The sequence below is a fragment of the Haliaeetus albicilla genome, chromosome 26 (assembly GCF_947461875.1).
Source record: "Haliaeetus albicilla chromosome 26, bHalAlb1.1, whole genome shotgun sequence".
Taxonomy (NCBI): Eukaryota; Metazoa; Chordata; class Aves; order Accipitriformes; family Accipitridae; genus Haliaeetus; species Haliaeetus albicilla.
The window spans coordinates 22,990,222-23,005,888 of NC_091508.1; the positions used below are offsets into that span (position 1 = coordinate 22,990,222).

Below are 15,667 nucleotides of genomic sequence, written 5' to 3' on the forward strand. Positions count from 1 at the left end.
GGTGATTAAATGTTAGGGGTCTTTACATCAGAAGTGTTAGACCTAATTGCTTTTCTCCTTTCCAAATAATTTTTATCTATTCAAAGCAGATATACCACTGAAAAAACATTGAGTCACACTGGGTCTATACACTTACTGGCACTTACATACAGGACATACGGAAGGCACACAGGACAGCAGTGATTCAGGCCTAGATCTGCGAGTGTGAGCCTTGCCAGAACATCCCACTAGCTGGCCTGAAGAAACAAATAAAACAGAGCAATCAAAACTACACCTTAATAATTGGAAGACTTTCTACAACTTAATTAAATTTTAAAAGCATAATAACTGATAAATGGCATTTTGGCCCTCAGCTGATGCACTGTGGGGAAAGAAAAAAAGAGGACTTGGTAAAAGGATGGAGAGTGCTTTGAAATTGCTGTCTTAGACGTAGCGCTGGGCACTGGAATGCATCACACACCATCTCCCCAGGGCAGGGGGGCTCAGGAATTCGGTTTCCTCCCAAGGATGGTTCTGCTCTCCTCCAAGAGAGGACAGGCTGACTGCTGGCGAAGGGACTGGAACACTATAGAATAGGCCTGGCTACAGTTGTGCACTATGCACCCTCGAGTACCACTGCAGACTGTTTTATACAAGTTACAAAAGTCCTGCAGACACAAGAGTTTCTGTCTTTTCAACTGTGCTAGTACAAACTCACCTTTAAAGATTTTCCCACTAGAGATGTCATGGTATACCAAATGCAGGGTGCAGCTGCTTGAGAGACAGCTGTTTCTATTCCCTTTTCGTGTAAAATTTCCTCCGAAGAGCAAAACTTGACTTTTACTAGAAAGCTGATATAGAACTGGACTCAAAGCTCTCAGCCCTTCCCTGTGACCGAGCAGTGGAACAAAGAAGCCTCCTGTGGCATCTGGGGAGCCGGGCATCCAGCTTCCCAAAGCCCTCTGCCCAACCACTGAAACACTGGTGCCCATATAAAAGCTTTTGTATGGCATACAAAAGGTATAGTAAAACATTTCCTTAGCTATAGTGTTTTCAGCAGAGGATTTTCAGGCCACAGAAATGCCCCATGTAATGCCCAAACTCCCACCTCTTGGAACTGCAACTGCCATAAACCTTGCCCAGTCTGCTAGTGAGCACCTAGCAGAGGCATCATCTGAGCTGGAGAGCACTGTGTGGATTTGCAGCAGTTCTAAACTTACTCATTTTCACTGGACCAGCTCTTACAATTATTGATTCAAATTCATTCAGGGTTTTTATAACCTATTACAAGTGAACATTTCCAATACTCAGACATGGATATGGAAACAAGTTGTTGTTGGCAGTGTTACACTGAATTTCTCCTCCTCCTCAGATTTATCTTGGTTGCCTGTAGAGTACTCCATTGCACTAAACAACTTCTATTCAGTCCACCTTTAAAAGCCAGACGCAATAGGAGCAGTTCCAAACAGAAAGAACCAATAAAGCTGTGTCCTAGCAAGAAAAGGAGGTGAAAATGGGGGAAAAAGCAAATAAAAAATCCTCCTCTATTAGTGACCACCAGACCATCAGGAGGTACTGTATATAAGCCATGAAATTATTTTCTTCAGAGCACTGATGAAAATGTGGCAACATAGATCCAGTCTGCCAGCTCAGTACACCTGCCCTGATAAAGATGAAACCTTCCGTGTCTCTAATGAAGTGCAATAATACAGGCCTTTCCTCTTTTCATTTTGTAATTGTACACAAATTGCCTGTCTCAGCTTGAAAATAAATGGATTCTATGAGATGAAGAACTGTCCGTAATGACTGACACCTCACACCAAAGGACACAGCTTCACAGAAGCACATGATTTTTCCCTACCTGCAGTTCAGCCCATGGGTCTAAATTCCATTAGTGAAAGATGGACATAACAGTGATTTTTCGCACAGTATTCTCTCTCAGCAGTGTAAAATAACATCAGTGCAACTGCACGCCAGGACGCAAAGCCCTAATTCATAACTCACAGAGTCCAGCTTAGTCCAGCAATCTACGCCAAGCAACTAAGAGTTTCAAATCAGACTTCCCTTCCAGAAAAATTAATTGGGGGTGGGTGTGTCTTTTTTTTTTATTAGTTTTAAGAAACACTTATAAATTATTTGATTCTGCAGTAAGAGAATTTAATGAGTATTTCCTTTAAAGGGCTAAGCAGTTGGCAGTGCTATTACACAAAAGGAGTATTTCAAGTATTTGGTTTTGGCGATCACAAGCATCACACTTCAAAATAATTTATTTTGTACAGATATGCTGTTTCTATTTTCCAGTAGTAAAAGGAAATGCTGTACATTATTTTTGGATGGTTTAGAAGTAGACAAAAGCAAAAATTTCCAACTGTTCAATTCAATGTCAGGAGCGGCCAGATGGTGCCACACGGGAATAAAATAAGGGTCACCTCAACAGCACAAGCTTCTGGGATGGTGCAGCCAAAGCTCTGGGAATGACACCATCTGTGGTTTCCTGCTGACCTCAGTGGGCCCTAGAAACATATGTGACCATCAGGACTCAGCACATGAGCAGCAACCAGGCAGCATCCCCAAAGGCTGCTAACAGCAGGAACAGCCAACAGGCAAACATTCTTTTAAATTAAGTTCATTCTTCTTAAAAAACCATGAAGAGAAATAAGCTTATGAACCACCTGCAGCCGCCATGCAATTGGTATCCAAGGAATAATCAGTCTGTAAGTTGGGCCAGTTATTTTATGTCTGCAGAAGATCCTTGGTAAGAGAAAGAGGCCAGCTGAGTTGCCAACCAGCTTTTTAGTCAGCATTCTGCTTCTTGCATTCTCAGTGCATTCATTTAGTAAGCACCAAAGGAAAAAAAAACCAGCTACCAAAACCATCCACAACAAAACCAACCTGGATGGGAATCTGACACATTTATCAAATACCCAACTTCAGAAAGATATGAACAGTATTAGCACCGCATCCGCCAGAACCAGGAGGGAGGCCAAATATGTGCTGTCAAATGTGCAAGCTCCAGTGCCCCTAGCTATGAGCAAGTCTCTTCAGTTGGACTTCTTAACACAAACATCTCACTAATTGAAGCTGCATTTTTGTGTAATACTTTACAATTCTATTATTCCCATTTTAATGCTGGTCATAACAACCACTGGTTATAACAACCACTAGCGTTAGGGCCCTTGTTTGTGCTGCAATTAAAATGCAAAGTAAACTTGGACATGCTAGTAATAGACAATAAAATTCTAGCATTTGGTTTGGTATCCACAAGGTTTCTATATTTTTGTCATGGCTGCAGATCCTGAACTGAAGCTTCACTCTTTACAGGTATCTGGAAACACCAGAAAGTGCCAAAAATGGTAATCTACTTGCTTATATCCATTAGTTTGATCCAAACTTTTATAACCTCAGGAAAAAGTAAAACATACAAAAATGTAGTTAATGCTGTTTCCATTTGCTTCCTTTATAAACCAGAAATTTTGATTTAATAAAATAGCCTTTACCTTGCAGCTCTGCTCTTGGAGTCAGTGTGATTACATGGTAACTGCAGAACTGGTCACATGAAGGAAATCCAAAATGTTTTTCAGGGCACGCTCAAGGTTAATCATAACTGGCCTTGTAGGCAGATTTTACCTTTAAAAACATGTTGGTTTTTTTCTGAAGAAAATGCAGGAGCAGGAAATCAGAAGCAGCTAGCAAAAGTAGCTCTTAATTCCACAAATCGTGCAAAGTAAATTATTACAGGAGTTCACAGCACAGCAGTTCTGATACTAACACCAGAAGTGAGTGCTGTCTGTCTGTTAACTATATAGAATGATTTTGTCTGTATTTCAAATCCTAATCGTATATTTCTCATACCACAATGCCCTTCTCCCACTTATTCCATCCACCAACTGCGCTGCAGCCAGCTGCCATGTGCTGCATCCCTTTTAAACAAATATTTGGGCAGGAACATCCTTTGTTTATTCATTACTTGGCACTATGGGATCCTGAATCTAACAGGGACTGCCAGTGCTAATTCAGTGTAAATGCTGAGCCAATATAATATTCCAGATCTTTCACTGACAGTGTTATGCAAAAGAGCAATGCAGTATACATTCCTTAAACATGAAGAAAATGCAAGACTTCATACTGGCAAAGAATCAGATGGGACAGAGGATAATGCTTTTTTTTTCTAATCATGTTTAAGATTCTGTATCACATAAATGTAGAAATAGAGATTTTTAAAAATCCATCTAAAGAAGAGTTTATTAGCATCCAAAATTATGAGGGAGAAGAAGAGGGTTTGACCTGATACTCTTCACCATGATCTCAGCATTCTACTCCTTAGTTCAGAGCTATATCAAACATGTATCCCATTCCAGCTGGCTTCTATTAGACAATGCAGAGTCAGAGTCCTTTCAAGGAAAGGGTGGGAGAGGAGTCTAGCAGGTGAATAATCATCAGCACCTGACTAATTTAGCAGAGAAAGTAGCAGGAGCTTTTAAGAATTTCACTGAGGTCCTGGTTTGTGGCATGAACCTGGCATTAGTCAGGATATCTTCTGAACTGTGAGATTGGCTGCTGTGGGCTTCCTGCTGAGGAACTGCACTGCTGTTGTAACCAGAGGATGGAGCTTGTTGAATCAGGTATCAATTGCATTTGTGATGCTGACTCTTTACAGAAATCTGCCATTTAAAAAGTGGAGTAGATGGTTGTTTTCTATCCAGGTGCGTAGCAAAGCTACCTGGCAGGCCAAGCAAGGTACAGAGTTAATACTATGGTAGTCTAGAGAGAAATTCCAAAATACATCTCTACAAAAGTGGTTTGTGCAATCAGTTACAGTGGAAATTAGATTACCTGTATGGTAATGTTCTGAGGCTGTACTTGAATAGCTTGCCTACCTGTAGGGAGTATGTGACTCCCATACCAGGAGCAAACTGAATCCTCTTTCCTCTTGTTTGCATGCTGAATATACAACGAGGACTGCCAGGGCAGCCAAGGAAGCCTCTACTGCTCTTTGTGCTACTGAAGGTTGGGCTGAGTTCTTTTCTGTTGTGAGTTTCTTTCACATCTGCTCTATGCATCCTTATTCGCTTTTTGCAACACTTTGCACTTCTAACTGTGGGGTCACGGTGTCCTCTACACAGGCCAAAACATATGCTTCATTTAGCTGTTTGCCATTTCATCTCTCAACTACAGTTTGTCATCTTAAAAAAAAAAAACCACTATGGAAGGTGGCATAAACTTGCTCTTTAACAAATTAAGTGTTTTCTGCTTGTAAATAAGGAAAGAAGTTTTTGCTTCTGTCATCTTGACTGAAAGCAAATTGTATCAAAAAAATTCTTGATGGGTAGTGTGAGGCAGCAGAACAGTACCTGACACTGCTTGTTTCAGGAGCACATACAAAAAGACTTTCCAATAAACTACTCTTTCTTTTTTCTTTTTTCTCTTTGACTCAGAGCTGAAAGTGTTGGTCTCTGCAGCCAACATCAGGAATTTTGTCCAGGACAGGTGATTCGCTACCTGTCCTGCAAAACCATAAGACATGAAGTCTTGAGATAATCATTCCCACTAGTCTGATCAGAAAAAACTTTTGGTCAAGCAAACAGCAGAGCAGATAACAAAGACAACTTTCAGAAGACATGACAAGGAGAGATAGGAAACTTTTATTAAAAGCCATTTAAAGTGTTGTCGATAGCTTGATAGCCTGTCAAAAGTGAAAGAACCCTTTTCTAATCACACAAGGGCCTGCTTTCTTGACAGGAATTTTCTAACATACAAAATGTTAAGGAAAACCTGTTAATGTGATCTGTCAAAAGCACGTGCAGCAACACTCTGCCCCTGGCCCCAAACTTCCCATCTGCTGTTAGCATGACAATTCGGTCCACAAGACTGCCCAGCAGCAGCAAGGAGCAGCTCGGAGGCAGCAATTGTCAGCTGTGTGCTGCAAAAATCAGGGAAAAAAAAAAAAGAAAAAAAAAAAAGGAGGGGACAGGCATGATACATACTTAGGATCTATTTTGGGCATCAGCTGAATGGACACACTGTATAAACTTGAAAGCTTTTAAGGCTTCTTCATATTTACTTTCTGATTTTTAGAAATACTGCAAATCCCGCATAAATTGGAAGTGGACTGTAAGATTCCCCATGGACCAGCCTTGTGTTAGACAAATCCAATGACAGTAAAACTCAAAGTATAGTGGTAGGGTCATGGTTTCTTAGCCTTGTGTCTTTAGTGGTTTTAGTGTCAAGTTAGGAAAAATGTCCATCTAGCTGGTAACTCTTCTGAGTTTAACTCTGATCCAAAAATTCCTTTTTGAGCAATTTCTATGATATCAGTATTAGATAAGGCTAACTATGAAAGACTAACATAGTGAGGATCTTGTATTTGCCTGCTGTCTATTTCTGAACTGTGGGTTGAACATAGCCTTCTGCCACCAAGAGACACGATTAGATTATCAGGGCTTAGAGCCTGCCCTGAGATTGCTCTGGAAAGGAATTTGTCATAGCTCTCAAAAACACTACATGTAGGCATATGTTCTCAGCCAGCTGAACCCACAATAAATTTCTGTTCACAGGAGCTGGTTCTCAATAAAGGAGAATCAGCTTTTAGAAGAAAGAGATGGATGGAATGAAATAGGAATGCAAGAGGTGTACAGTTTACAGAGGTTTCCCACCTACAAACACACTGCTAGAAAATGCCAAGTAAATTACATTACTTCTATACATCCTGAAAAAGTAGAATATATTGCCTCTTTATGAATGAACATTAGGAAGGCAATGAAGAAGATGGAGGATGAACTGAAAATACTTGCAAAAGTAGGGTTTTTTTATAATAGAGAATTCCAGTTTTGATATGTTTTTTTGAATGCCCTTCTACTGTTCTCTTCTCTACTATTAATTATGTTTGAAATCCCTTTCCAGTCCTCATGTACAAAATTTCCTTGCCAAAACTCCTTCTCAAAACCTTTCTGGTGAAGACAGCACTGGAGTATATGCCTCCTCGTTTCAGTAGCGAGGGGGCTGTTTCTCATTTTACAGGCTAGAAACTGAAGCTCAGAGGGGCTACATGGCTTGCTCGGGCAATCTGGTACAGCAGGGACTTGTTCAGCTCTGCTCGAGCTATGGGGCCACCACAGAGCAGCCTGCTCCGTGCAGGTGGCCAGTTTCAGACAGAACTCAGCACAGAGAGATTGGGCACCTATTTTGTCACATTTAAACAAGAATAATTTCTAGCTAGCAATTTTTACAGTCACTGGCGGGAAGGGAGGAGGAGGGAAAAAAAGTCTGCAGGAAGCTTAGACTTATGTTTTAGTAAATGAAGCAACATCATATGGGAAAGTGATTCAGTAGCACCCTTGAAAGATAACCAAGTTCACTTGAATTGTTTTCAGTATTGTTTGCAATTATCCTATAGGGCAATGGGAAATCAAAACCAGTAACAAAAGTGACATTAGAGAGATGTCACTTTTTTAAATGTCAGCTTTTAGTTGTCACTTTGACATGTTCTTTTTGTGTGAACATGAAATTTTAAAGGGACAGTGTCAAACCAAAACGAAAACCTGTAGCACTCTCAATCCTTTCCTCTCCCTCTGAGAGCTGTGAATAGTATAGGAAAATCAACATAATGATCAAAAGCAAGACCACTTGCCTTGCCTGCCATTTTGCCTATTTACTTTTTGTTGCATAGTGCAGTTCCCACTGGAGACAGTTTCATGGTACACCATGGAACATTCTGTCACTTTAACATCATAATAATAAACCATCATTAAAAAATATAATGGTATTAATATTTTATCAGTTTTGATTGAGACATAATTCCATGTCTCTCTGGATTTGTACATGTGTTGCTTTATTTATAATTCCTACCAGCTCCACTTTGGACCAGATTGGATACTGAACCTATTTCTAAACCCCTCCATTATTAACTTGTCAATAAATTAGGATGTTTGCCCCAGTTCACACCAACATCCATCTAGGCTCACATCACCCAGTGGGTCACTGCCAGATACATACTGGAGAGCTCCCCAGCACCGTGTTGTAGCCCTCAGCTGTCAGCACCCCTTGGGTGTCCCAAGCCAGAAATGCTCTCTGTATGGACTGCATGACAGGCCTCTGGTATATTCCCTTCCTTGTCCAGATAAAGGCATCCTGATCTATTTAACCATTCTCACACAGAAACCACTCATTACCACTGAACATGTTTGCCAGCATCCTCTCTGCCTCTTCAAGATTTGATATCACACACAAGGACAAAACGCCATGGTGTTTTCTCTTTTATTCTCTAGTCATTCTCTGAGAATTTCCAAACATCCTGTCGGTAATAGAGGTCTTGATTCTGCTTTGTGCATTAATCTTCAAAGACCCATCTATTATAAACTATGATCTGCTTCCACAGTATTAACAGTTAGTGCAGAGTCCATAATTACATACGATTTGTTTCTCCTAATGGGTGCCACTTAAATTTTATCTACATTAAATTTTACACAAGATTTTATCACAAGCTGTTCAGTATCATGAAGTCTTTCTAAATCCCTTGCCTTGTGGGTCTTTTTTTTTTTTTTTTTCCCCCAAAAAACTACCCTTATCAATTCAGTATTATCAGAAAACTTTGCCACCTCACTGTTCAACTCTTCTATACAATTTATAATCTGGCAGATGACAGATGCCTCGGCACAGACCCCTGGTGGACACCACTACTGGTTTTCTTCCATTAAGAAAAACAACCAACTATTTCTACCTTAGTTTCATATTTAAACAGATATTTATCCATGGGAAGACCTGATCTCTCCCCTTGTCCCTTTGCCTGCTTAATTTCTTTAAAAGTTTTTGGTGAGGAAGCTTGATAGATGCTTTTTAGAAATACAAGACTGTATTGAACTCATGCTCAATGACTTCTTCAGAGAACACAAACAGTTTTGTGAGGCAAAATATACACTGATTTTTTTCACTGAGACATATTCTTCTGTGTGTATAACAACCATTTTATTATTGTTTCCACCTGTTTTCCTAATATGGATCTCAGATATATGTGACTCTAGCTTTCCAGTTTTCCCCTAAACTGCCTAAAAATTGGTATCACCTTTGCCATTTCTGTCCTTCTGATACTGAAGCTGTTTCACAAAACAGGTTGCAACTGCAGTCAATAAAGAATGAATTTCATGTTCAAATTCCTTTAGAATTCTTTATTTAAAACTTATCTGGTTTTAGCAATTTTTTATTTTTCTTTTTTTTTAATCTGTTCTACAGCTCTTTCTAGGACTACAGGCATTTCAGATAGGGAGAGATTTTTTTCAGTACATCCCTTAAAAAACATGAGTTTAATATGGAAATCTCCCTGATTGTCACAAAAAAAAGTAGATGGAAAAAAACCCTAATCTAATGCTCTGCATGTTCTTGACCATTCATTGACACTGCAAAATCTATCAGCCTTCCTGCTCCTAGTGTATTGGAAAAGGGTTTGCTGCACCTTCTTTCCTCAGTGTCTTTTATTTTGACCTGCCCTATTGTACTTTGAGATCTAACTGACCTGAGTTTATGATCTTTTCTATTTTCATCATTTGGAGATGACTACAACTTTTTGAAATTAAGTCTTTACGAACAGCCTCCTTTAGTCTGCTGTTCAGCCCTGCTAGCTTTCTTCTGGTCCAACAGGGCATCTTTAATAACATTCATGCCACATGGAAACATTTTATCCTTTTGAGAGTCGATTTTAGTTTCTTTTTAATGAGGATGGGGGGGGGGTGGTGGTTATATAATATTAAAAAAAAAAATCCTTCTGTTACAGAATTTTTTGGTTTTAAGGTTCCTGCAAAAATGTGAAACACAAATGCATTTTGGGCTCCACATAGCAGTAGACAAACTTAGCAAAACTTAGCAATGGCATCATAGCCTAAGGTGTCATTTACTCAATCTACATGGTGGTAGGAGGAATCACTGATTGTTTCCTGCTCCTCTCAGCCAAATTTCCATCAGCATGTCGCCATCACTGTTACCATCCTAATCACCCAGTAAGTAGTACCGTCCTGATGCTAGATTTTTCCTATCTAGATCTCAAATTTCAATACAGGTATTTTATATTGTGTTGAGACAGGTTAGTTTATCTGATTTGATCCTAAGCTATTTTTTATATATTCTGCGCTCATCTCTAAGTTCAACAATTTTTCCAAAACACTGTACAATGGCAGTGTACAATGTTCCTCTGATAGGTTTCTAACTCAACTGTTCCAGGGTCTCTCCTACACCTTGTTTCACTTGTCCTCATTTTTATCTGCCCATCTTTAGTACTGAGGCCTTCTCTTTCCCCTACCCTGCCACTGTGTTAGAGGTTGTTCTTCTGCAGCAGCTGCGATGTTACGCAATTGTTTCCTTTTCAAATTTCATCTGAAAATAGGTCTTTCCACATTCAAAACTTCCTTGCCCTACTGCTTCTCATTCCCATATATTGCTTAATTGGCTAACGTGTTCTAATAATGACTACAAAAGACGTCTAGGTAACTGTCTTGTACTAAACATTGGCTTTCCCTTTTCTCATGTCTGTAGTAAAGTTCTTATTAGGGTTCCTATTAATGTAGGGAGGATATGGACTTAAAAGCTGTGAATGTGCTCTATTAGACTTGAAAATACGTGCACAGACCAAATTTTGTTCAGATATAGTACTTGATAAAACGGGCATGGTTTCTACCTCAAAGAACTCATTTAGACCCTCTGGAACAGCACACGTTCTCTCTTCCCCTCTGTGTTTTAACATGTTTTCTTGCTCAAGCTAAGTCACAGAAAATCTCTGTTGTTTTAGCTTGGGTGAAATCTCAAGGAGACATGGGATGAGGCTTCCACAGGCCGTGAATGGCCCGAATCAGCGTGGTGCTGCTGAACACTCATCCTCGGCCGTGCTCCGCTGGTGGTGCTTTGCCTTAACAGCGCAGCAAGTTTCTGGTTTAGAGCTTCGCAATGGAAATGGGAGACAGATGCAGGTTCCCTTGCAGTGTGAGCGCAGGGCCTGCTCTGAGGGTGCCCAGGATGTACTTCCTCCCTACGCAGTGTTTCTCCGGATTGCTGCGTTTCAGTGACTAGCCGAATCTAGCTTAAGTCTTTGTGGTGAATTTAAAGATCTAGATATTGTCGTCTGTTTAAAAATAATAATTAAACATAATAAATACTAGTTTGGGGAGGGGTTTTATTCCGGGGAAAGAATCCCTGCCCCCAGCAGTGACGTACACGCTCGGCCCCAGCCCTTTCCGGGAGTGGGCGCCCCGGCCTTGGGCGCCACCTGCTGGGCCGGGGGACTGGCGGCCGCCCCCGCCCCGCCTGTGGCCCTCGGCGGTAACGGAGGGCGTGACGTCAGCCCGGCGGGAATCCCAGACAGGCAGCCGGTGTTGTCTGACAGAGTGCTAGAGGTTCCTGAAGGAATGGCGGTCGTATGCTAAATTCCTGGCCTGTCCCCCTTTATGCTGCTGAAACATGACCACCTAAAAGAGATTTGGTAACTGGCGACAGAAACGCCGGCAAATTAAGTTCCCTGACACGAAGCCTTATAGACGCATATAATGGCAATTTCTTTTCCTTGGAGACCCTTTCGCAAGGAACACCCAGTACTACGTGTGCAGCTAAAATTAAAATCATCATTATTTCCAGGTAAACTCAGGGAATTGAAGCAGGACAAGACTGGGAAGTGTAGAGAGTCACTGCTTATGCTAGGCATCTCCAAGACTGAAAATTATTTTGCTGGGGTTTCACTTGTAAAGTGGAATCCATTGTGTCTTCTTTCTCATTCAGTTCAACTTTATGAGAAAGTTCTGAAACAAAAATTGGTAGTACCCTTGCTCAGCTTGCCAGTTTCTTAGAGAGGCAGCACAGGTCTTTTGCTGCATCCTTAACAACTGCAAAAAAATGCCATACCACCGAGCATGACTATTGGCCACACCTGAACTCCCTTTCTTAGAGCAAGAGTCTCACAAAGTTTCAGTAGTTTACTTTCCCCAAAATGCCTAGTATTCAGTTGCCTCTCTTACTGTCCTAAGATACTGTCCAAAACTGTGTTAACTTTTTGTTTTGAGCCTTGATCCCTGATAGAAATAGAACAACCGGTTGTGGAGTTATGAATTCCCTTACTATGCTGGCACAATAACACTATCATGAAGGCCACAGGGCTGTTCGGAGAGTTCAAAGCAGTCTTTGATCTATTTTTATCCTATAAATCGTTCTTGTGGAATCTCTTCTTAATTTTGAAAAGTTAATGTGCTCGTGGCATGGCCAGTGGAGCGGTCTGACTGTGGAACAATTCCTGTCATGTAGCAGGTCAGGTATCTGACCTCAGCATGTGACTAACAGGAGCCAACAGCCAGAGCCCTGCCAGGACAGCAGAATCGAGTACTGCTCTCTGGTGGTCCCCTCCTAGTAGTGCCTACAGCTGCGTTGAAAAACGCATCCACAAAGATCAGTGAAACAAAGAAAAAGGAGGACTCTTCAGGGAAATTTTGTGGTGACAATATTATTCTTGACTGCTTATATTAGAAAATACATCAACTCTCAAATCAAACTGTAGAAAGAAAGTAATCCTTAAAGCAATTATGCATTATCACAATCCCTGAGTGGCAAATGCATCTCTTTGGTATACTACACGTGATGCTGGCAACTTTCCTGCTACTTCTTTATTTTCCTGTGCTCGATTTTGCATTAAATTTGCTTTCTGAAGTAAGTGCAGCTAGACTTGAACTGCAGAAACTGAGCCCCCCCCAATCATTGTCATTAAAGCCAGTTTTCAAGCAGGATTAAATTCAGTAGACACACTCTGGGTAATACGAGAAATTATACACAGTACACTGTATGGGTATTCTTCAATTCTAACTTAATACATTCTGGCTTTTCATCACTAAAGCAACTTCTCAATTCTGACAATATAGATAGAACAATGCTTATCTAAGTATATAATATACCTTAATACCCAGACAAAGCCAGAAGTACTATTGGAGGATGGAATGATTGCCCTTTAGAATTTCTTCAATCATCATACACAAACTTTGCTTGAAGACTCCAAAAGGAAGGTATCTGTTCTTCCTTATATGTTAAGTTTGGAGAATGATCTGGGAATGCACATTTGCACTTAAGTTTAAGTGAGAAAAGGAAAAAAAAGAAAAAAGTCCATTAACAGTCAAATTAAATGTTTAATTCTGAGTTAAATTAGAGCTCCTTCTTCATCATGCATGAGAGTATTTCTCCTTCATCCTGCTACTTGGGACAAAGCTACGTGAATCTGCTTTCCCTTACTTGTCAAAGCTCCAAGATGAACGTTCACTGAAACAGATGGCAGAAGTTACCTTCTTGAGCAGCCTATTGCTTTGACTCACTATTTCCCCCAATATAGCACTTAATTACACACCCAATATTGGTTCAAACCCCAATTTTCCGAAGATGCAGAAACAATTGTGTCTTTAAACTAATGTCACCAATGAGAGTGTTGACAGCTTGTTTTGAGAATCCAAGAATGCTGTCCCTGGGCAAACAATGCAACCCATCTTCCTTACGCCTCTTACACACATTCATGCTGCTGCTGGCACAACACAGGCATCTGTAATGCTAACACACACAAAACATGCCATCACTCTTCTTATTTTGGCTTGACTCCTATGTGCCTCCTCCTAATTCATAGACTCTTTCTCATAATCTACCTCCTGGGCAGAAACCTCAACCTTGCAAAATAATGCTGGGGCGCCTGGCAGTTTTGCCCACAAGAGGATTCAGAATGAGCAGAGCAGCTGACTCTACATCCCTCTGAGACCACTTTCACAGCTTCTGCCTGCCTTGCTAGAGACTTGAAGTTTGACTGAGCTCTAAGACTTTGTTCTCATGGCCAGCATAGCAACGATGCACAGTACTTAGGGAGCACTTCCTGAACCATCTGTTTCCTCAGTTCAACTATTTCATCATTAAAAGAATTCTACAAATAATACTGGTCTAAACTTCACACTGAAATAGTTTAGCAATGAAATGCACTTTACCAGGATGTATCATATCTGTCCATCCTTATGTATCTCACACACACCAGTAGATTGAGGGCAGTCCAAAAAATATATTTTTCCTCTGCCAATATGTAAATGGTACCTCCAGTGTATATAGAGTGACATCACTCTTTTACACAGAACAATTTATTAACGGTGATTTTATTAGAGATGAGTTTGCTACACATTCATCTTGTGCCGCATTTCTACACATGGAGTTCTTGCTGAATGATTCTTGGTTCTAGATCATGAGGAAACCAGAAAGGTGAACGCCACGTTAATCCAAAGAAATGGACTTGAAGAATGTGCAAATCATGTATTTAGAATGTAGGGAGAAGGCAATATGGGATTCAGACCCTCCTTACATATATGCGTTTAACTCCCACTCAGAAAATTACAGGAAGTACTTCAAGAGTTGTAAGGAAGTCTTAACTTTAAAATAAAAACATGTATTTTAATAAATGGAAAAATAATGCCTCAAGGCATACCAAAACAACTAGTAGAAGCAGACTTAAACATAAAATTTTCTTGTGGATAAATTCCTACAAAATTGCATATTATGTTTTTTACCCTTCCCCGTGAAGCACATTAACCTGCCAAGGAAAAGAAAAAAAAAAAAAAGGGAAGCTGCACTGGGCAAGATTATTGTTCTGCTCCAAAATGGTTCTGCTCCAAAATCTATCATCTCCTTTGTTCCTTTTTAAGGCATTAGATTGCATTTGTTCTGTGACGTGTACAGTAACCTGCTCTTGACGGCTTGTTGGGATTCTGCCTCTTTTCTTTATGTAACACAAACAACTTGTTTCAGAGATCTGGTGCTCGTTCGAGAGTTAATGCTTTCCATGATGTTGGTAAGAAACCATAGCACAGGTATTAGTCTCAGCCTTGTATTTCTCAACAACTGAGAAATTCTGATGAAATGATAATGCCCTTTTTAGTTGCTACTACCAAACGTTAGCTTAGATTTAGTTTTGCCAAACTGATTTACTCTCTGGTAGCAGCACCGTTTGGCAGGGCAGACCAGATGCCCAGTGCTAGACCGTCTGCTTCCCGATCTCCTTCCCGTCGGGCAACCAGCTAGGTGTTCAAAACCACCTCCTGTATTCAGAGTCCCGCTGAAGAGGTGGTACCCCAGCGAAGCCATACTATCATTTATTTCTCCCGCGGGGGTCTCGCAGCCCCTCCGGGGTTTCTCGGCAGCTCGTACGTCCCGAAAGAGCGGCTGGCGCGCGCTCGCTCGCTCTCTGTCGCTGCTCCCGGCGGTACGCGCTTCGGCCCCCTGCCGTCGCCTCTTCGGCGAGCGGAGGCTTCGCCGCGCAGTCCCAGGGCCTCAGGTACTGGCCAGGACGGCCGTACCCAGACCCCCCCGCCCCGGGCTGGCGAGGACCAGGGCCGCCCCCGGCGCTCAGGGGCTGCCCAAAGGCGCTGCGCGACCCAGCGAGGCGCCAGGACCGCCCGCGGGACCCGGCGCCGGGAGGGCCCGAGGCAACTCTCCCGGCAGAGGTGCCTTGCGTCGGTAGCGGCCGCGGCTCAGCTGGCCCGCCGGAGGGACGGCCGAGGGGCTCCGGGACGCGCCGCCTCACCGGCGCAGGAGAAAGGCGCGGGCGCGGTGAGCGAGGGCGCGGGCGCCGTCGCTGCAGGCGGCCGTGCGGCGGCGAGGGGGCGCGCCGGGGCCTCCCCGGGCCTCGGCGGCCCCGAGCGGCGCCGCGCCAGCA

At 41.9% G+C, this 15,667-nt stretch overlaps 1 long non-coding RNA gene across 1 annotated transcript; it reads right to left on the reverse strand.

Annotated features, from left to right (window-relative positions):
- Window positions 1-12,435: 12,435 nt before the first annotated feature.
- Window positions 12,436-15,636, reverse strand: LOC138682094 (uncharacterized). Its single transcript, XR_011322307.1, has 3 exons — window positions 15,099-15,636; window positions 13,401-13,530; window positions 12,436-13,056 (listed from the first exon to the last, which is right to left on the reverse strand). It is a non-coding gene; the product is annotated as an uncharacterized lncRNA (long non-coding RNA).
- Window positions 15,637-15,667: the final 31 nt, after the last annotated feature.